This window comes from Buteo buteo, unplaced genomic scaffold (genome assembly GCF_964188355.1).
Source record: "Buteo buteo unplaced genomic scaffold, bButBut1.hap1.1 HAP1_SCAFFOLD_131, whole genome shotgun sequence".
Lineage (NCBI taxonomy): Eukaryota > Metazoa > Chordata > Aves > Accipitriformes > Accipitridae > Buteo > Buteo buteo.
Window position 1 is genome coordinate 116,628 of NW_027439295.1, and position 20,430 is coordinate 137,057.

At 52.4% G+C, this 20,430-nt stretch overlaps 2 long non-coding RNA genes across 3 annotated transcripts; both read right to left on the reverse strand.

Moving 5' to 3' along the window:
* Positions 1-823: 823 nt before the first annotated feature.
* Positions 824-9,938, reverse strand: LOC142028065 (uncharacterized). The gene is made up of 3 exons (XR_012649382.1): positions 9,761-9,938; positions 4,099-4,197; positions 824-2,613 (listed from the first exon to the last, which is right to left on the reverse strand). It is a non-coding gene; the product is annotated as an uncharacterized LOC142028065 (long non-coding RNA).
* A 3,600-nt stretch (positions 9,939-13,538) lies between these two features.
* On the reverse strand, positions 13,539-20,060 carry LOC142028059 (uncharacterized). Of its 2 annotated transcripts, none has more exons than XR_012649372.1 (3): positions 19,309-20,060; positions 17,472-18,010; positions 13,539-13,766 (listed from the first exon to the last, which is right to left on the reverse strand). It is a non-coding gene; the product is annotated as an uncharacterized LOC142028059 (long non-coding RNA). The 2 variants fall into 2 exon arrangements; XR_012649373.1 differs by lacking the exon at positions 13,539-13,766 and having other exon boundaries at positions 16,716-17,599; positions 17,908-18,010.
* Positions 20,061-20,430: the final 370 nt, after the last annotated feature.

Here is a 20,430-nt window from a genome sequence, read left to right on the forward strand (position 1 = left end):
GGGCGGCACCGGCGTTTCCTTACCGGGAGGAAGCAACGAGCGCGGCGGCACTCTCCCCCCGTGCCGCACTGCCGTTACCGTTGGACCACGGGTGCCGTTACAGGGGCACCACCGCGCCTTTGCAGCCTCCGAGCTGTAGTACCCCATTTTGGTCGCCGGGCAGCAGCATCCCCACAACGATCCTCTTCGGAGTATCGGCTGCACGAGGGATGACTGACAGCTCAGCCCAGGAGAGACCAGACACAGGCGGCAACTACTTACTGGGGGCACAGGGCTTACGTTGCCCTGCCCTTTCCCCACTCGCAGCCCGGGCAGTCATCTTCAGCGCCTCCGTTCCAAAAAGCACCCGAGTGCCTGGAGCGTTTACAGCAGTCAAGTGCAAAGAACAGACAAGTCGGGTGGTCGCTTCTGCCCCTGCCCCCCCACCCCATTATCTAGAGAGGAGAAGCAGCACAGGGAGCCTGCAAACGGCAGGGGGGAGCGGGGGGTGGTCCCCTGGACCAAGCCCCCAGGGACCGCTGTATCCCTCTGCATGTGGCATCAGGGTTGCGGGAGTGACAGCAGCCAGTATGCTGGCGACAGATTTTAAAAACAAAAAATAACGCCTGGTTCAGCTGACAGCCTGAAGGCAGGCCACAAGAGACCCAAAGCTGCTCTGTGCCAGAGGGGCAGCTCTGTTCAGCAGGAAACGCCGCGTCCCAGCGCACCAGATGCCAGCGGCCCACCTGCAAGCGAGCGATACCCTGGCGACCCTGGGGCTCAGTTGGGGTGGGCGCACCTTTCCTCACCTCCGTGCCGTCAGAACTCTGCTCTCCCAATCCTGCGCACACGCAAGGCTTCTTGTGCGGGGCTTGTCTCTTATCGAAGAGACGCTGCACGGTGTTACTTACTTACCGCCCCGCCCTCCGGCGTGCAAAGGAATCAGCCGTGAAGCAGGGATAGCAAAGAGGCCTGTCGGGATATTAGTAGTCCTCAGCAGATGACCGTAGAGCCCTCGAGGTTCCATCTTTGCTCCCTACAGGAGCGTGGCTCCGCACTCCTTGCCGCTCCCGCCAGCAAGCGACGCAATTGCCCTTTGCTGCCTGCAACACGCAGTACCTGCACGGCCCCAGTACTGCCGCTTACAGAGCGAGAGGCGCTCGCTATAAAGCGGCAATGAAGAACAAGGACGGCCCGTCAAGATGGCAGGACGAACATAGAGAGCCTCCAGCATTAGCCAGGCAGGGCTTGCAACTCACCTCGTGTCGTGGTTTAACGCCAGCCAGCAACAAAGCCCCACGCGACCGCTCACTCGCTCCACCGCCCCCAGTGGGACGGGGAGACAAGCGGAAGGGCGAAAGTGAGAAAACTCGTGGCTTGAAACGAAAACAGTCCAATCATTAAAAAGAAACAACAACAACAACAACAACAACTTGCAAGGAAAAGAAGAAGAAAAAATGACAGAGAATGGGGTGCAGGCAGCATGCCAGGGGTCTGGAGCCTGACGGGTGGTGGTGGGGGGGGGGTGGAATATAGAGGAGGGAAAGGAAGCGGGGGGGGCAGGAGATAGGAGAGCAGGGGACGCGGGGGGAAACAACTCGCGTGGGTTAAAAACTCGCATGGGTGAAGGGGGCGGGCTGGAGCAGCAGGGGGCATATGGGGGAGAAACACAAGCGGGGGAGAGGGTAGGTGAGGGTACAAAGGTGCATGGGGGGGACACGGGTGGGGATGACCTTACCCCAGGGAGTCCACCCAGGATGATCCACAGCAGGTAACTCGCCTGGGATAACCCGCAACAGAGCATCCACACCAGATCATCCACACTGGGAGGACCCCCGGCAACACCCCTCAAACTGCCTGTGCTTCACCCCCAATCTTCCCCAAACTGGGGAGTTTTCTGCTTTTTCAAAATACTCAGTTTGGGGTGTGTTTCAGTGCTTTTCCACAACATAAAAAGGGGTGATCTTTTGGTTGCGGTTTTGTGCATGAAAATGGGGTGGGTTTTTTGCTTTCCAGCTGCACCAATCCAGGCGGATTTGGCTTTCCCAGGAGTCCCAAATTTGTTTGGTTTTTTCCGTTGCAGACCCAGAATCAGGGGGTTTGGGGTTGTCCTGGTTTCGGCTGGAATAAAGTTCATTTTCTTCTGACTAGCTGGTACAGGGCCATTTTGGATTTAGAATGAGAACAATGTTGACAACACACCGATGCTGTAGTTGTTGCTAAGCAGCGTTTAGACTAAGTCAGGGACCTTCCAGCTTCTCATACCGCCCTGCCAGCAGAGGCTGGGGGTGCACAAGAAGAGTCGCTGAGCTAAAGGAGGATGCCAGGTGAACAGGTCAGCTCGAAATACACCACCTCCTTTACAAGTTAAGAGCGATTGGAACACTTAAAATCAGCACTTAGGCTAATCGATACCATTTTGAACACCTTCTTAGCATACAAGTAAACGCTCTCGCCAGTGTTGGAAAACGTCTCCTCCCTTCCTTACGGCACTGCTGCAGGGAGATAACCCTGGGAGGCTGCGGGACGAGGTCGTACACAATCAGAATCTACGCTTATGGATCCACCGCAACAGCTACAGCCCTTGCGCTGCTGCTGCTGCTGCTTTGCATCTTGCTCGTTTGGTGAATAAAGCTGAAAGCGAAGTGGAAAACTTCAAAGAGCAAAATGAAAAATAAAGAATAAATCTCAATCATTCACTTTACACTAAAAAGGTGTGCCCATGTTTATATACATCCAATAAAAATACTTTTATAGTATAAGTATTTGATTTTCCTTTTCCATTACCTTAACTTGCACAGCTCTGAATTCATACCATTAAATTCTCTCTCTCCAAAGTACACAGTTTTAATGGGACTAGGGGTTTTTGTGCGTGTTGCATAACGCGGAGGGACACCTGGCCAGCTGAGCTGCCCAAGAGAGGTGCTACTGAACTGCCAGGGACACGCACCATTGAAAGCCAGACAGAAAGAAAGTACTTCAGAGCACTCCGTCAAAACATCAGGAAAAAAAAAAACCCATAACATTCAGTTGCCTCTCTTTTTAAACGTTTAGACAAATACCTAACTGCTTACATACACCTAACAAATCATATACTACAGCTATTTGGCAGTTACAGTTTAAACAATGCAAGTCAATTTGTAAAATCCCCACTGCTGCAATACCTCAGACTACCAAAAAGGACTGGTGGGTTTCCTAATGCTTTTGGCAGTACTGAAGCATGCAGAGCAACACGTTTTCATGTTATCTCGACTGCTACAACTGAGAAACCAAAGACCAGCGATGCCATCAACTTTAGGAAGATGGGCTGTGCTTGGGTCTTTGGAAGGAAATTGACTTTTTTTTTTTTCCCCCTCTTTTTTTAAAGAGAGTGAAAAGTCTTGTTACTGATGACTTCTACTGTCAAGTCGATCACCTCTGAAGATCCACTCTGATGGGAAGTTCATAAAACAAAATTTCTTTGAGAGAGAAAGACTTCCATTTTGGAAAATCTCTTTCCAACTGAAGTCAAAATTACACACTGTAGGTTAAAGGAAAAAATACATTACTGAAGCAGTAACTCATCAAAACCACCTCAGGCCTCACTGTCACTAGTTACAAGGCTGCTAATGCTTCCTGGGAAAGCCTGGAAAACACACAGATGCGACGCCCATTTGTCCTGTTTTGCCCGCGTCCCTTCTTTGACCTTGACTGCTTTTAGTACAGATGCTAATTATCTCCGTAACGTTTTTGAGTACTACTATAAGATATTTAAAAAAAAAAAAAAAATCATTGACTGTAAAAGCATAAAGGTTTTATCATGAAAACAAAGTCTGTTTCTTCTGAACAGCTGAACTCTTACGAACAGTTTCTTCCCTCTTTTAGTACAAAATTAGCTTCACAGTATCATTTACTAGCAAGCACACAGAAACAGAAGATTATGCTTTCAGGAAGAGAAAATAAACTGAGGGAAGTAAACTTTGTATAGGTGTAACATGCTCCAGAACAGAACTTATTTTTAGTATTTCTGTTAAAATATTTCATGTAAAAAAAAGTAGAAGGAGAGCTGGCACACTCTCAACGTTAAAGTCCGTACCGCAAGTACCTTTGCAAAAACGCAGACACACATCGTAGGCGTACCTTGTACTTGCAGGCCACTACGGAATCTTTCCGTCTGTCTCGTACCGTCACGGCAGAAGAAAGGGCAACCACGGCAAAACGGTGCCAGCTGACATCCAGCTGAGAGAAGAAAAAAAAACATTAGCACAAAGCTGGGTAGGAACCCAAAGCTGCCTTTTTTTTTTTTTTTGTGAAGGTTTGTGAAGACAGTACGACTGAGCGGAGGAAAAACTATTTTTGCGTCATCTTCGGTACGGTTGTTGACACGGGCCACTAGAGCTTTTGCATTTTTCAGACAACCGTGCTTTTTTTTTTTTTTTTTCCTTTCTTTTTTGACTCACTGGCAACTTTACTTTCACTAGAACTCACTTTCCTAGATACACGCAGGTGACACACATGGAGACCTACCTACATTTTCTCAAGCCTTAGTACAGCCGAGGCTTCATCACCCTATACGTCCCAAGTTGAGTATTTTTGCTAAAGAGCACAGCAACACATCTGTCCTTGTGAACTGCCTCGTTGCAAAAAAGGAATCATTATTTCCAGGCCGTTGCTCCAAACGGGCAAGATCTTTTAAAACCGCAGTTGTGCCACCAAACCCGCTCAGGGTCCCTCCTAGCTTTTGACCGCCCTGAGATTTAACAGGCACACGCTCCATTCCATCTTCCAACAGCAAAAATACGTTAACGCTCTCGGACCCAGAGCGCAACCCTACGGATGTCCACGCACGCACCCTGCCGTTTTGATGAGGAGCCACCGAGCACCCCTGCGAGCACAGCTGCACGCGCCAGATCGGTTTCCCCTACGCCGCGAGTTACCGGTTCCGGTGAACGTAGTTTCTGACGCTTTAAACCGAAAACCGTATCTCGACGCTTCGCCACAGTAGAAACGACCCATCGCCAGAACGCTACAAACACGCAGTAACACCAATTGCAAACCCACAGCAGGAACAGCTCCAGAAATATTTAGACCAGGAACAAGGGAGAAAAATAAAACAGCTTCATCTCACGCACAGGGGAGCGGCAGGCAGAGAAAAGGGTCGGCATTCTGAGCCCTTACAGAAAACGGGCATTCTCCTTCCATTCCTCAGCCCGTCCGTGAAGGTCTAAATACTGCAACACTACTACGGCAACGTCGAGAGCAGGGAACAGCAGCCCTGCCGCTGGACTTGCCACTGACCCATGCTATTTCCGTAGCAGGACGCGTACGCAGAGGGACACGTCTTGCCACACACAGCCCTGAACTTCCTGAAAATTTACGTTTACCAAAAAAAGCCATTTGGAACATATTGCCAAACAACATTCGGCAAGAAAGCTTTGATGCGTTTGACACACGCAAGTTTTTGGTCACTTGCTATTTGCTTCCTGTTGCTGCTGCTGTTCTTCCTTCAGAAATTCTACTCGTAGCCCAGTTATTCACTACTGGTTCAAGCATTTGCCTCCCTGGTATTACCAGCACATTCACAGAGGCAAATAACTTACTTGCTCTTCTACAATTATCCAAACGACAATTACAGCCATGAAAGAGAAGGAGAGGTCAGGCAGCAGAAGAGCTCTGCAGGCTGGCACCAGTCAATATTGCACTCTCGAAGAACAAACAACAACAAAACAAAACCGTGACCCTGTATCCTTCTTTCCTCCCCCCCGCTTCTTCTTTCAGAGCTCATCCCTGCCTCAGCATTTTGTCTTGTCAGAGCATGAAGCGCAGGTGATCCGTACCCTGACGACTTTTGCGTGTGATGAATGCCTGTTCAGAAATAGTCCAGATCTGCAAGACTGGTGTCATTTCTATGGTTTTAATCATCATAACTCACATTTTATTTACTCACGCATTTGTGAGGAAACTAATTAACTTTTAGACACTGCCTCTCCTTTTTTTGAGGGGTGGGGGTGGAAATGTGTTAGAGACTGAAAAACATTACGATTCAGAGCTCCCAACCACGAGGGAGTGGTGGAGAAATCAATGAAAGCAAAGACCAACAGCAGCAACATCAACTGAAAGTTGGCCTTCATTCCGATCACGTACTTAAGCGACTCTCCTTGCAAGTCTATGCCTCGGTCCTAGGAATGACTAGTCCCTTTTTGGAAGGACAAACTTTTTCACTTAAAAGTCCTAGACTGAAGACTCCGCTGAACGGAATGGGGATTGTGCCACGGGACAACATGCCATCAACACTCTTAATGGGGAAGGGAAAAAAAAAAAAAACCAAATAAAAATCAAGTACCAGTTCCCATCATGTTTCACTCATTACATTTCTACTGGCATCTAGGTGCTCAAAAATGAACTACAGGGACACCACATATTCCTAAGAATTCAGTTATACATAAAAAAGTAAAAGGCTATTTCCAGCTTGCCCATAAAATCAGTATGAACAGAGAGAAGAGAAACACTCGACCCCCTAAAGAAGCTAACAGGCAGCTCTGAACTTACCAGACAGGAAATTTCATTCTTTCACCTGAAACAAAAACACATCAAGAGACCAGTTCAGGAACAGGGCACGATCTGTTAACAGCGATTTTTCCATCAGCTTTTCGGCACTAGCAGCAAATTTGCCTTCTCTGTGGGTTTAACGTGGAGCATCTGTAGCGCCCTCGAACTCGCAAGTGTTTCTCTCCGCTCCCGCAGCCCGATACGTGCGATTACCTGAGCAGCAAGCGGAATTAACCACGCAGGATTTTCTTCGTGTGACGCGGAAGGTGACGCTGGGAGAAGAGGAGACAAAGAAATGAACCTGCTTGTCACACCCAGCCAACGGTGAAAAGACAGGGGAGGATTCTGCCGGAAGGGCTCTGCACCCCAGGAGCTCCCGCCAGCCGGTTTCTCTCCCCTTTGCCCGGTACCGAGGGGACGACGACACCTCGCCCGTGCCCCCTCGCGGGGAGGGGGGGCTGCCCCAGGTGAGCCGGGGGACCCCCACCTCGCTTCTGCCCGCGGGAACGGACCGGGAGAGACACTCCACGCAGAGAGAGGAGCGTGGCGTGGATTGCATGCCCGAGGGAAGAGGCCGGGCTCCCCGCTGGCAGAAGGACAACTCACCTCCCTGCTGCTCGGAGCTGCTTGCTGCGGACAGCCCTGCCTGCGCCCGGCCGCTCTTCCGCCGTGCTGGGAGCGCAGGCCGGCCGACGGACGCTCCAGCGAAAAGACGCTCCAGCTAATCGCGCCCCCTGCTCGTTACAGCCGCAGGTACTTTTGCCTCTGGCTAATGCACGCTCCAGACAGCGGACACCCCGCCTCGTTCCAGCTCCCGCTTGCTACAGTTCTGGCTCGTTGAAGCCCCAGCTCCGCACTGAAGCTCCGGCTGATTTCAGCTGCTTCTCCTTACAAGCTCCAGCTACGTGCAACGGTCTGGGCTTTCCATAAGGTTGCATATCAACTGCTGTCAGAACTGGAGCATTAGGATTAAACATCAGAGTTACACGCCAAGTAAATATTCGTTAAGTTTGGGCGATTAATTACTTAATAACTATTCCGAGCACCGCAGAAAGAAGAGCTGGACTCAAAGAGGGCACGTGGGGTCTGAAAAGCGCCTTTCCCCCCCACAGACCATCGCAGATGTTGAGCTCGGCCTGCTGCGTGCCGGCCTCCCGAACTTCGGCGTCCGACACAACCAGACCCCCATCTACGGGGAGGGACCACGCACCCTGCCCGCCCCCCGCTTCCCCCCGCAGCCCCCAACACCCTCCCACCCACCTGCAAAACCAGCCAAGCCGGCTCCCGCTTTTGGCCCCCACACCAGCTGACTCGGGGCCCATCTGGGAGCCAAAAAAACCCGGCTGCTGAGCCTGTTCTCAAGGCCCAAACACGCAGGGCCGGACTTCTGTTTCTGGGCCCAAAGCCGCGCAGCTCGGTCTGTTTCCGAGCCCCCAAATCAGCCACGCGAGCCTGTTGTCAAGCCCCAGGAACAGAAAACTTGTTCTCCACTTCTGACCCTGCAGTGCCCACGGGCGACGCCGAGCGTAGCCACCCCACAGGCCTGCACCCCCGGGGCCCCACACGCAGTTTCGGGGAGTGCTCGGGACCTGCAGAGGGCCCGGCCCCACGCCTCTGCAGGGCAGCCCCAGCACAGGCAGGGCATCGCTTCTCGATTGCCGTTTCAGGCTTTATTTCCCCGCCATCACCGGCACGGCCAGGCCCCCCACCCCAAACCTCCCAGCCGAAGCACCCCCGCGGGTAGCCGGGCCCAGCCACCCGGAAAACAAGAAAACCAAAGAGGGAACAACAAGACAGAGACCGTGGGGAAAGGCAAGGGGAAGGACACAGAAACAGAGAGAGCGCGGGAGGGATAGGGAGCAGGACAGAGAGATGGAGCAAGAAAGGAAAAAAGGACGGGAGGCAGAACCAAGGGAAAGAGAGACAAGGACGGGGAGCAGGACAAAGGGACGGAAGAGGAACAAAAATTAGCGACGGGCTGCAGGACAGAGATGAAGGGATTAAATAGACACAGGGAGCATGACAGAAGGACAGAGAGGAGACAGACAAAAGGGACAAAGAGCAGGCCAGCATCGGAGGGGGAAAAAACCAACTGCGATGGGCAGTGGGAGAGAGATATGGAAAAAAGAAAAAAATACTGAGGAACAGAAAAAAGAAAGCAGCGACAGCTAGCTGGACGGGAGACACAGTTAGAAAGGGCGGGAGAGGGAACGGGGCAGAGAAAGACAGACAGAAAAGGTAGCGCAACAAAGCAAGGCAGAGGGACAGCAAGGCGGGGCGGGGGGGGAAGGGACGGGACAGGGGTCTGGACAGAGATGGAGAAATAAGCAGCAGGGACAGAGGAAAAGTGACAGAAAGAGGGACAGGGAACATGGCAGAGAAGGAAAAATGAGGACAGCGGCAGGACGGAGATCAAAAACTGGGACGGTCCTCAGGACAGAGAGGAATACGAATACGAGCAGGGAGCGGGACAAAGGGATACAGCGAGAAACGACGGGACAGGAAGCAAGACAGAGCGACAGACAAGAACGATGACAACGAGAGAGAGAGAGACACTGACAGAGACAGAGACCGTGAGAAGCACAGGGGGTTGGGGAATTTAGAAAGAGAGGTATCAGGAGCCCTGCAGAGAGAGGGAGGGTGAATAAAAAAGGGGCAGGAAGCAGCACAAAGGGTCACAGAGAGTAAGAGATGAACAGGAAGGAGGACGGGGACAGTGAGATCCAGAATGACAAAAATAAACAGCAACAGCGAGCAAGACAAAGGGATAGAGAGAGAAACAGAAAGTAGGAAGAAGAGAGATAGGAAGGCAGGGACACAGAGCAGCACATACAGGCGCAGAGAGGAGAAGAACGCCAGGGAACAGGGTAGAGAAATTGGGAGGCGGGGGAAGAGGCAGATGCAGGTCAGAACAAGGAGATGGAAAAGGAAAAAACAGCGACTGACTGCAGGACAAAGACGGGGGGCTGGGGGCGGGGGGGGAGAGGGAGCAGGACAAGAACGCAGAGAGAAAAAGAAAGGGGGGCAGTCGAATGAAAGAGAGAGAGAAAGGGGGAGAGGAAGAGGGAGCAGGACAAGAGAATAGACAGAAGAGGAGAGGTACAGGGAAGCAAAATAAAAATAAAAAACAAAACAAAACAAAAAAAACCCCAAACGTCACAGCAGCACGAGAAAGCTAGGGGGCCAGGAGAGGGGGAGGGAGGGTCCGGGACGCACAAGAGGAGCGACAGGGCCCCGAGGGCCCAGGACTCACCACAGCTCTCGCTCTTGGAGCTGCCAGGAGACCTTGCCAGCTCAGAATCTTCCTTCTCCTTCTCTCCTGTAACTCCAGTCGCTTGGCTGTCCTCCACATAACGGAACACGCGAGCGCCTCGCAGCTCTTACGAGATGAGGCCCCCTAGACACGTAGCCTCGCTCGCTCGCTCACTACGTGGCCGTACCGCGCTGCTGGTCGTGCATACAGACCCTGGCGGTCTGACCTGCTGTGGACTACGAGGAGGGATCCTCCCACACCCAGAGAGGCAGGCTCTCTCTTGCCTGCAGCAGGAGGCAGCTGCTGGCCGGCCTTCCGTTTCTTCTTGTCTACCTTTCTGTGGCCTCTCCAGCTTCAGCAGCTCCCGTCCACAGCCAGCAAGCGCTCCGCCTGTCCCTCTGTGCTCTCGCGCCGCGAGGAGAGGGAGGCCAGGCAGAGACAGCCCACGCGAGCCTGAGGCTGCTGCAGTCAATGGCATCCCCGGGGACGAGCGGACAACCGCACTCACAGCGTGGCCTCTGGGAGAGGGAAAGAGGCAGCAGTGACCGTTATTACCGTAGCTCGACCCTGGCCGGAGCCCCTCCTTCTGCAGGGGCTTCCGCAGACGCCGCTCGTTCCCCGCGCCGCTGCTAACGGCACCCACGTTCAGGGAGACTCGAGAACATCGGAGGGCCAGCTTGCTGCCCTCACGACAGGGCTCGGGGGCTGCCTGCGGCTACAGCACAGGCTTCATGGGAGGGGCTGGAGCTGGGGGCAGCCGCACGGGCCGAGCGGGGCCGGGGGAAGGCGCCGGGGGAAGGCGCCGGGGGAGCTCCGGCAACTCGGGGAGGCGCCCGCTGGCCGCGCCTGGGGGGTGCCCGCCTCCGTCCCCTCTTCCCTTCTATCGGCTCTCGGGGAACTGCCCGGCGCTGCCCTGGCCCGGCTCGCCTCCGGCGGACCGGGAGCCTGCCGCAGCGGCCGCTTCGCAGCTTCCCGTCCCGCCAGCCCCGGGCGGCCGGCGGGCGGGAGGCACCCCCCCGCCACCGCCACCGCCCCGGCCCCCCGCCGGGGGGGATCGCTCGCCTCACCCGCGGTCTCGGCGCTCGCCCGCCGCCGCCACGCTGCTCCCGGACACCGCGCATGCGCCGGAGGGGCCGGAGCCGGCGACCGAACGCCGGGCTGCCCCACGCGCAGGACGGCGCATGCGCCCGGGAGGCGCGTCCGCACGGCTGGTCGGGGAGCGGGCGCGGCGGGAAGCCCGCGGAAAACCACGCGAAACCGGCAACGCTCCCGAGTCTGACCTAGTCGGACTCCGGGGGCCGCGGCGGCAGCGAGGACTACGCCGCGCCCGAGAGCCGCGCTGCTGCCCGGCCGCCGAGTCCGCGAAAACTACAGCTCCCGGCATGCCCCGGGAGGCAGCCTGCCCTGCTGCCTGACCCCGAGGGGACGCCGCTTCCGTTTCCGCCCACCCCCACGCCGGCGCAGCCGCAGTCCCCGCCGAGCCCCCAGCGCCGGTCCGTGCGGCCCCCCCCCCCGCCCGGCTCCAGCTTCGGGCAGCGCCCGCCGCCGCCGCCCCGGCACAGCCCCCCCCTCGCCCGGCTCCAGCTTCGGGCAGCGCCCGCCGCCGCCGCCCCGGCACGGCGCGGCCCCCCCCCGCCCGGCTCCAGCTTCGGGCAGCGCCCGCCGCCGCCGCCCCGGCACAGCCCCCCCCTCGCCCGGCTCCAGCTTCGGGCAGCGCCCGCCGCCGCCGCCCCGGCACGGCGCGGCCCCCCCCCGCCCGGCTCCAGCTTCGGGCAGCGCCCGCCGCCGCCGCCCCGGCACGGCGCGGCCCCCCCCCGCCCGGCTCCAGCTTCGGGCAGCGCCCGCCGCCGCCGCCCCGGCACGGCGCGGCGCCCCCCCGCCCGGCTCCAGCTTCGGGCAGCGCCCGCCGCCGCCGCCCCGGCACGGCGCGGCCCCCCCCGCCCGGCTCCAGCTTCGGGCAGCGCCCGCCGCCGCCGCCCCGGCACGGCGCGGCCCCCCCCCGCCCGGCTCCAGCTTCGGGCAGCGCCCGCCGCCGCCGCCCCGGCACGGCGCGGCCCCGCCGCTGCTCCGTGCGTGCGACACGGACCCCGCCGTCCTCCTCGGGGCTTTCCCCGGGACCCGCCGGGCGACTGCGCAGCCCTGCCACGGGGCCCGGTGAGCACCCCCCCCACGCGCACGTGCTCCCAGCCCCCCTGTGAGCCCCCAGCTCCCCCCCCGCCCCCGGCCTCGGCACAGGCGGCCCCCACCTCCCCCGGGCCACCCCCGCCTCCGACGTTCGCGGTCCGAGGGGCGCCCGGCCCCGCTCACCTTCTCCCGAGGGGCAGCCGCAGCCCGGCCACCGCTCCGCTCCTGCCTGGGCTCCCACCGGCCCCGCCCCGGCCCCTCCCCCGGCAGCCCCCCCTTTCCAGGGAGGGGCCGTCCCCATCAGCCTCACTGCCCGCACCTGCGGCTCCTCCAGCCCAGGCCCGCAGCTGGGGGACCGAAATCCGGAACAAAACTCCTCACCACCCATGGGAAGTTAAGCAGCAGGCACTTCCTTGATGGAATGAAAGATGTCAAGAGTCATCTCATTTGGAAGAGGTGTTAACCGGGGTCAAAATACAGATTTGAATACCCATCTTAGTTTAGTTCTAAGACTTGGCGATTGCCAGGTATCATCTTTTCCATTGACCCAGGTCCACCAGCGAGGCCACAAGGGAGATTTCTTCCAGAGAGAGGATAGAGTTATTAAGTCTAAAGTCCACGATTTGCTTTTCTCCTTCATGAAAAGATGAGTGGATCATATATCATCACTAGTCACCCAAACAGTTAACCCTGAACTTTTCACCTGTCCTTTAATACAGTCAACTCCAAGCTAAATTTTTTCCGTCATTAAGAGGGGACCAAAGATCATGTAAAATATTATTATACTTTCTACAAATACATCCCCATCTTAGAGCTTTAGCTACTAGAGAAAGTCTTTGGAGTTTGGGGTCAGAGGAGCTGCAAGTATAAACTTTCATACAGCTCTGTTTAGGATGTGTGATTTTTCTCTGGTTGTCTAAAGCAGTCTAAATTTCCATAGACGGTCCTGACTCTGGGTGGCTCTAACAAGGATCCTGGAACTCCAGGAAATTCTAAACAGCGTTTTATATTTCAAATATGATGCCAAGTTCCTTTTTGCACTTGTCTCTACGGTTTTTGGCAACTGACAGCCCCAAGGGGTGCCTGCACAAGTTTCTCCCGAAGGGCGATTAAATTAATTCTTTTGTCCACGAGGTGGATGGTTTGGTAATGTTATAATTCACAACGCTCTAACTCCTTCTTTCAAATGTTAAAAAAATAATTGCCTTTTAAATCCATCCCATTTAATTTGCTAAAATGATTCTCATTGTTCTGCATCTGTTCTCAAGTTTTGGTTAAATTCAATGTCAATATTCTCCACGGAACTAGATTTTCATCTGACTTTGGAATCGGAAGGCAGGCTGTTACTGAGGTTCAATTTTGTGTCTTTATCAAACTTTGAATCAATTACAAAACTAGATTTATTTTTTTTAATCCAAATTACAAAAACGGTTAACATCAAGATTAATAGCTCAAACAATAATTGTTTCATTTTGTTTATCTCATGTTTAGAACCCCTCAAAAAAACCCACACAAACCCTAAAAACACACAAAAAGATTACTGCCCTCGACAATATTCCTAATAGCAACCCCAATAGTATAAACTTTACACAACTGTTTTCCCAAATAGATAATGTGAAACTTACTTAGAGATTTTCAGTTTTAAAGGGCCAGTTTCTTTAGACTTCCAATTTCTTGTTGGTGCTTTCTTTATTCTTGAATAATGAAGCCAAGGTTCTTCTCCCAGACCTTTACTGCTATAAGGGTTGTTAAAATGACTCGATACGGTCCTTTCCACTTCTCCGTGATTTTATATATATTCAATCTAATCTCCCGGTCGGAAGGGATGCGCTGCTACGTTCAATTCTAAGGGTCCAGCTGTGGAGACATACTGACAAAGTTCCTGAAAAGAATTACGTAAAGAAATCATAACACCTTTTAAAAACCTATCTCCAAAGGCACTCAAGATACTCAGAACATAGGACTCTTGATATGGTCTTTCGTACAATATTTCATAGTGACTTCAATTTTCTTTCTCTTCTGGCTATACTCTGATTCTTAATAGAGCCATGGGTAATGCTTTAACCCATGTGAGGAGTGAGGTTTCCTGACAAATTTTACTCGACTGTTGCTTAAGGGTATAGTTCATTCTCTCTCTCTCTTTTTTTTTTTTTTTTTTTTTTTCCCCCCACTTGCTTGTGGTCTATGTGGGGTGTGATAGTCTCAATCTATAGATAATACTTTGCTCAACTTGTCTCCTAATCTTTGCTATAAAATGAGGGCCATTGTCAGATGACATTCTTACAGGCACCCCACATTTTGGTATTATCTCTTTGAGCAAGACTTTGACTACTTCCCTTGCTTTCTCGGTGCGACAAGGGAAAGCCTCGGGCCACCCAGTAAAGATATCAACTAAAACTAGGATAGATCCTTCTTTTCAAGGCAATTCTATAAAATCAATTTGCTAATATTCTCCTAAAAAAATTTCCTTCTTTAATAATCCCAAAGATGATCTTATTACTGATTCGGGGATAATTTTATATATAAATTTCACATCCGCTTATAATTGTTTAAGCAATCTTTGTCATATTTCACTTTCTGTTCCCCAGTATACTTTGTGATGTTCAGCTCGGGCAGCTTCTCTTATTATTGTGGGTGGGACTATTATTTGACCTGTCGGTGTTACAGCCTATCCTGTTTCATTTTGTTAGCCTGCAATCTAATAATTATTTCTTCATCTTTTTCATTATACTTTGGAGCTTCTTTAGGCAACTTTATACTTTTCTCTGGAACTAGTGCTAGGATGCCTTTTTCTGCAGCCTCTTTAGCAGCTTTATCGGCCAGTCGGTTACCTGCGTTCGGACCGGTCTTACCTAACTGATGTGCTTTACAGTGCATTATCGTGACTGCTGTTGGTTTTTGAATGGTTTCTAACAATTCCGGTATTTGTTCTGCGTGCTGAATGGTGGTTCCTTGTGCAGGTAACAGTCCTCTTTCTCTCCGCATCGCTCCATGTGCGCGTACTGCTCCAAAAGCATACTTTGAGTCTGTCCAAGTGTTGACTCGCTTTCCTTGACTTAGTTCCAGAGCTCGAATAAGAGCTATCAATTCAGCCTTTTGGGCAGATATCGTCGAAGGCAAAGCTGGCAACGCAATTACCTCCTCAGTAGTTATCGTCTATCTTGATAAACGTTTTCCTTCACAGATGGAACCGCTTCCGTCGGCATATAGTTCCCAATCCGTTTCTTCTAGCGGCACATCTCAGAGATCCAGTCGGCTGGAGTAAACTCTTTCGATTGTCTGCAAGCAGTCACGTTCCAGTTCTCCTTTAACTTGAGCAGTTGTTGAAAACGCGACAGGGTTAACGGTGGTAGTAGCTTTTAGGTAAACGTCATCTTGTTCCAGCAACACCACTTGGCATTTCAGCATCCTGCTAGGGGATACCCAATGCCCCCCTTTCTGTTTTAGCACAACAGTTATCATATGGGAAACGTACAGTAATCCTTTGTCCTCAGGTTAAACTTACGAGCTTCCTGGATCAGTAGCACAGTTGCAGCGACGGCTCTCGGACGACCGGAGCATCCCAGACTCACATTATCTGATCGCTTCGAGAAGTAGGCCACAGCTCGCCCACTTGGCCCTAAATATTGGGCCAGGATACCCAGAGCTGTACCTCTTCTTTCACGAGCAAAAAGTTCAAGTGTCTTTGTGAGATCTGGCAGGCCTAGGGCTGGCACCCCTATTACAGCCTGTTTCAATTCTTGGAAAGTAGCTTTCTCGGCATCGGTCCAATCCGTTGTTTGAGGTTTTGAGCTTCTCCTATAAAGGTCAGGCCAGCAAGCCACAGTTTATCATCTACAGGTGACACCACTCAAGCATTCCCGGAAACGCTCGTCATTAATTTTTTTAGTCTTAGGTTCGGGGAGACGACAAATTGCCTCTTTTCTCTCAGTTCCCAATTGTCTCTGCCCTTTTAGGATTTTAAAACTCATTTACATAAGTTTCTTCTTTCTGGGTTTTTTTTTTTTTTTTCTTTTGACGCTCGATATCCACCGATTCCCCAAAAGTTCAAAAAGTTAATAGTTAACTTTGTGCATTGTTCTTCCGTCTCGGCTACAATTAACAGATCATCCATATATTTCAACAAGATTTCTTGATTATTTTCTTTCTTCCAAATCTCTAATTCTCGTGCCAATTGATTTCCAAAAATGGTAAGACTATTCTTAAAGCCTTGAGGCAAGACTGTCCACGTACATTGTGTTTTTCTCCCAGTCTCAGGATTTTCCCATTCCAAAGCAAAAACCTCTTGACTATTGGGATCCAAGGGAATACGGAAAAAGGCATCTTTTCGGTCTAACACTGTGAACCATTCTTGTTTCTCCGTTAGGGTTGTTAACAAAGTATAAGGATTTGCTACTACCGGATGAATATCTTGTACTATTTGATTTATTGCTCTGAGGAGGTCTTGAACTAATCTATCATCTTTTTCATTAGCCTTTTAACAGGCAAGATCGGGGTGTTATATCTGGATTCACATTCTGTTAACAATTTGTATCTTAAAAATGTTTGTATTACCATTACTAACCCTTTCTGACTTTCCGGTTTTAGGGGGTATTGTTTCATTCTTACCGGATTCCATCCTGGCTTTAAATCAACTCTCAGAGGTTCTGCTTTTCGGATTTACCAGGAACTTCCCAGTCCAGACGATTGGAATTACAGCATTAGACTTTGACTGGTATAATCTTCTGCTGTCGGTAACCATCCTGTTAACAACAAAGCCACTGCTTCGATACGTTTAGTTTCTGGAATTAAAATTTTAATCTCTCCATTTTTAAATTTAATTTCTGCCTCTAAGTTCTCAAATAGATCTCTCCTTAACAGGAGTTTAGGAGAATCTGGCACATACAAAAACTGCTGAGTGACCCGTTGCTTTCCTAATTTCATTGTGAAAGACTTAAAGAAGGGTCTAGTTTCTCGTTCACCTGTTGCACCGACACCACCAATTTCTTCAAAACTTAACTCTCCCTCTAAGGTATTTAAAACTGAAAAGGTGACTCTAGTGTCAATGCAAATTCAATTTTCTGTTCTCCCAGTTTAGCTGTAACCAGAGGTTCTGCTGGGAGACTCCCTTCCGGTCCCCGTCAGATACGTTCACTTAAAAAGAACAAATCTACCTATGGCACTTTATTCCAGTTACTCTCTCTCCTACAAAACGACAGTAATTGCAATATAGTATTGTAACTGTAAGCTCTGTTTGTTTACCATTTTTCCTGCGACTCACCCCAACGTGCCAATAAACATCCCGACGCTGATGTTTTTGGTATCTTTTCATCAGCAGTTCCATTTCCTGCACTCTTATTCTTAAACAATTTTGCTACTGCCATTATACTTCTATACATTCAAATACCAAATACCAAACAAATGCAAATGACAATTGTCCCAAATAATACACAAAGTCCAACCCAGCAATAGGTTTCGCTTATGACTTACGGGCAGACGCCTAGGCTTCCACTGCAGACGGGTACCCTCCAAGCCCCAACCCTGCAAAGCTTTCGCCACGCCTCACGGGCAGGCTTTCCAAACAAATTCCAAAGCAGCAGCGCCTCACCTTTTTTCCAGGGAACGCTGCGAGGAGCTTTGCGAGTCGAGGGTGACGGTTCTCCCCGAGAATACCTCGGTGCCGGCCGGAGTTCGATCGACACTCAATCTCGTCCAGTCTCACTCGCAAGGTCTCATCTGGGTCGCCAAAACCGTTACCAAAATCCAGAATAAAACTCCTTAACACCAACGTGAAGTTAAGAAGCAGGCACTTTGTTTATCGCAGCGCTGGGGACACGGGGGATCGCTCCTCCAAAGGCGTGCCCCACTTAGTATCAAAATCCATCAGTTTTCACAGACTTTTTCTGTCGGGTCATTGTTACCTAAGCTCCTTCTGTAAAAATGCATACTATGCTCGTTCTTAAATTTAACCTTTATAACGATCGGTCCTTTGATTATATAACCTTATCAATAGCCTTATTTAAAAACAATCATTGGTCAGTTACACTTAGCTCTGCTGACTGGCATCTTCGATGCTCAAATCGAGATGGGAAGGGTAAGGGGGTTTCCAAGCAGCAAACTGGTGTCCACGACAGTTTCCTTAGTTTCCTGAAACAGAACGTAGAAAAGCCAGTAACTTCCTGGTGAGGTTTCTAGGGTTAGCTCTTTCAAACTTTAACAATATTAAGGTTCCTAGAGTCACGCGTAACACAGCTCCTAAAGTTTCTATGGCTACGTTTCAAACTTAACAATCCTATACGTTATGCTTCACAATTTTACTTCTTAATCAAAGCTAACTCTTCTATGTGATTAAATTTTGATTTCTTTACCAGAATATTTGCAACAGCTGGAGCCCAGCAGGAACAGGGGGGGCACGGCCCGACCCCCCCAGCGCCTCACCTCCTCCTCCTCCCCTGGGCTCCCTCACGGCCCCTCGCCCCGTGCAAAGGGAGCGCAAACGCAGCCCGGAGGGCAAAGAGGACGGACGGCCAGCGTTTATTCAGTCGGTCGCGTGCCTATCGAGTCCCGCCAGCGAGTCTGCTCCGGGGCTCGGGGCGGCCCCCCGGCGCTCCCCCTGCCCCTCAGACACCTCTGATAGCATATTTCCATACATTCTGTATGGCCCGTCTAAATATTGGGATGGTTTTAATATTTTGTACCAGCTGTGGAAACTGGTTTGCTGCTAGGTGACTGCAAAAGTGAGATTTGGTAAATAATTATTGGAAATCTTATACTAACACTACCATTGAAACAACAGACAAAAGTATAGCCAAGCAATCGACTAGCAGAGGTAGGTACTCCTAAGTTTTGCAGTTCTTTGCTCTTATGACTAGATGTTCTTGTACGCTAGATGAGAACAATGCTGAAACCGACCACACGTGATTGAAACTGCGTTAAGCTTCAAGATCAAAGAACAAGGACAAGAATAAAGACTTCAAGGACAGCCAGCAAGAACTTCAAATGGGTCGGTGGTCGCAAAAGCGGCCCTTCGACTCAAACGGATCCTTCATTGCGCGTGATCGGATGTAGGCAGTACTATGATAATCGGTTGCCATCGTTTTTACGTATATGTATTCTAATCTGATTAACATGCAATTACTTATTCTATATAACCTGTTTGTGCTAAAGCTGTGGCATGCACGCTAGGTGGAACTATCCCCCGTGCATCCAGCGCTGCAATGAAGAATGCCTGCTTTCTAAAACTTCAAAACGAGTCTTAGGGAGTTTCTTCGACCGGCTTTTCAGTATCAGAGGTACAAGGGAGGAAAGAAAAAGAAAAAGAAAAAAAAAAAGAAAAAAGAAAAAAACCAGGCAGCGGTGTGGGAAAGAGAGGGGACCAGGGGAGGGGCAGGGAGGGACCAGAACGCAGAAGAGGGGAGTCAGGGCCCCGAGGGCCCGGGGCTCACCACATCTCTTGTTCTTGGCGCTGCCAGGAGAATTTGCCAGTTCAGGCGCTTCTTTCTGCTCCTCTCCCGCTCCCCTCCTCTTCTGTAACTCCGGCGGCACGGCCGTCCTCCCCCTAGGAGAACACGCGTCTCATAGGTCTTGCAAGACGAGGCTTCCTAGGCACGGAGCCTCGCTCGCTCGCACGCTACGTGGCCGTACCGCACCGTCGGTGCTGCATACGGACCCTGCGGACTACAAAGAGGGATCCTTCCACACGCGGAGAGGCAGGCTCTCTCTTGCCTGCAGCGGGAGGCAGCTGCCGGCCGGCCGGCCTTCCATTTCTTCTTCTCTACCTTTCTGTGGCCTCTCCAGCTTCAGCCGCAGCAGCTCCTGCCCGCAGCCGGTAAGCGCCCCGCCTGTCCCTTCGTGCTCCCGCGCCGCGAGGAGAGGGAGGCCGGGGAGCGACAGCCCGTGCCAGCTTTCCTTGCCGGCGGCGTTTCCTTACCGGGAGGAAGCAACGAGCGCGGCGGCACCTCCCGCCGGTGCCGCATTGCCGTTACCGTCGGACGGCACGTGCAGGACCGGGGCAGCCCCGCGCACTCGCAGCCTCCGAGCTGCAGTACCGAACATTGGTCGCGGGGTGGCAGCGGCGAGCGCTTGGCGCAACGCGCCAGCGCGCATGCGCGGCACCCCAGCCGCAGTACCGAACTCTGTTCAATAGGTGGCGGAAGAGAGCGCAGGAGAAACGCGCCGCTACCGCGCATGCGCGGCTCCCGAGCTGCTGTACCGCGTTTTGGTTGCCAGGCAACAGCAGGAGGGCAGCAAGAGCGGCCACCGCGCATGCGCGGCTCCCGACCGCCAGGGCCGCGTTTTGGTTGCCAGGCAACAGCAGGAGCGCCGTAAACCGCGCAGCCGCGCATGCGCAGTGGCCGAGGCGTCGTGTCGCGCTCTGGTTGCCAGGCAACAGCGGCGAGCGCCGTAAAAGGCGCACCGCGCATGCGCGTTGCCGAGCTGCGGTAACGCGCTCCGGCTGCTAGGCAACGGCAGGAGCGCCGTAAACCGCGCAGCCGCGCATGCGCGGTGGCCGAGGCGTCATGTCGCGCTCTGGTTGCCAGGCAACAGCGGCGAGCGCCGTAAAAGGC